The following is a 1,790-nucleotide window of genomic DNA, read 5'->3' on the forward strand; positions in this document are numbered from 1 at the left end:
GATACATCCGAATTTCCGAATCCCAATGCATCCGAATGTGTCCAAATCCGAATTTCCATTTACAGATTTCGGATCCCATCCGAATTTTGTTCAAAAACGAAACCTAATTCAAGCATGTGACATTTCCAGCCAATCAGATGTGTTTTTCGGTGTAATGCATCTGAATGGGTCTGATTCCGAATTTTTGTTATGGCAACATGGGAGCCATATAGAGTATATACATATAATTAGGGATGCACTGATACCGATACTAGTATCGGTGCTGATGCCGAGTATTTGGGCGAGTACTTGTGACTAGAGAGCATGGAGCCGGCTTCCCGGCCAAGCGGGAAGCCGGGCAGCATGTCATTACACACTGCCCGGCTTCCTGATTGTTCGGAAGCTGGCCAATCAGGAAGCCAGGCGCTGTGTAATGACGCAGCGCCTGGCTTTCTGATTGGTCGGGCAGCCAGCTTCATGCTCCCTCGTCACCTCATGAATAGGGAGCATGGAACCGGATGCCTGCCAATTAGGAAGCCAGGTGCCGCGTCATTACACAGCGCAGGTTTCCTGATTGGCCAGAAAGCCGGCACCATGCTTTCTCGTCACCTTGTGACGAGAAGCATGGGGACAGCTTCCCAGCTAATCAGGAAGCCAGGTGGCGAGTCTGTACACGCCGCCTGGCTTCCTAAATGGGACTTCCGGTACTCGGTATGCAGATTTCGTCGGAAATCCGATACCCGGACCAAATTAAATTTCAGATTAAAATCCTGAATAATGAAATAACCGAACCAAAATTTTATGCAGCTTACATGTCTACCAATTTGTACTATAAAAATATCTGATAAAACATATTGTTTATTTCATAACAAATACATATACAAAAAAAGATCAAATGTCTTACATGAAGCATTCCACATGACAAAATTATCAAAATCAACCGTCTGCACACATGTGCTACCAAAATTAATAGCAAGAAAAGAAACACAGTGCCAAATTTTGAGTTCCCTTTACATTGGTGGTCAAAGGAGAAATGCCCCCATACATTGGTAGTCAGTTCAGAAGTGCACCCTTACAATAGTGGTCAGTGAAAAAATGTCCCTATTACATTTGTAGTCAGTGGAGAAGGGCCACTTAAATTGATGGTCAGCAAGAAAAGTGTCCCCTTACATTGGTGGTCAGTAGAGAATTTACCCCTTTTACAGTGGTTGCATGGAGAAATAATTTCCTATATTGGTGATCAGTGGTGCTCAGTGGTCCCTTTTACATTGGTGGGTCAGTGGAGAAGTGCCCTGTACATTGGTGGTCAGTGGAGAATGAATATGGGTTCTCCTGCACTAGCGGCCAGTGGGAAGAATGTCCCCTAACATTGATGGTCAGTGGAGAAAGGCCCCCTCCCATGGTGGTCTATGGGAAGATGTCCCATGTCCCTTACACACAACTAAGAAGTTAAATGGTGTCAGAGATTAGTTACCTAAAAGATGAGAAAATACTCTCAACTGGTCCGAAGGTCTTTTGCTTTGGCAAGTAAAGAACTACACAATATTACCAAAAGTATTGGGACACACCTCCAAATCATTGGATTCAGGTGTTCTGTGAAGTTCCTTGTTACTAAATATTCCGCGGTCATCTGTTAGTGGTATTATAACAAAGTGGAAGCACGCCACCACTGGACTCTAGAGAAGTGGAGACGTGTTCTCTGGAGTGACCAATCACGCTTCTCTGTCTGGCAATCCAATGGACGTGTCTGGGTTTGGCAGTTGCCAGGAGAACGGTACTTGCCTGACTGCATTGTGCCAAGTGTAAAGTTT

This window comes from Nanorana parkeri, unplaced genomic scaffold (genome assembly GCF_000935625.1).
Source record: "Nanorana parkeri isolate BGI_ZX_2015 unplaced genomic scaffold, ASM93562v1 scaffold588, whole genome shotgun sequence".
NCBI classification, from domain to species: Eukaryota; Metazoa; Chordata; class Amphibia; order Anura; family Dicroglossidae; genus Nanorana; species Nanorana parkeri.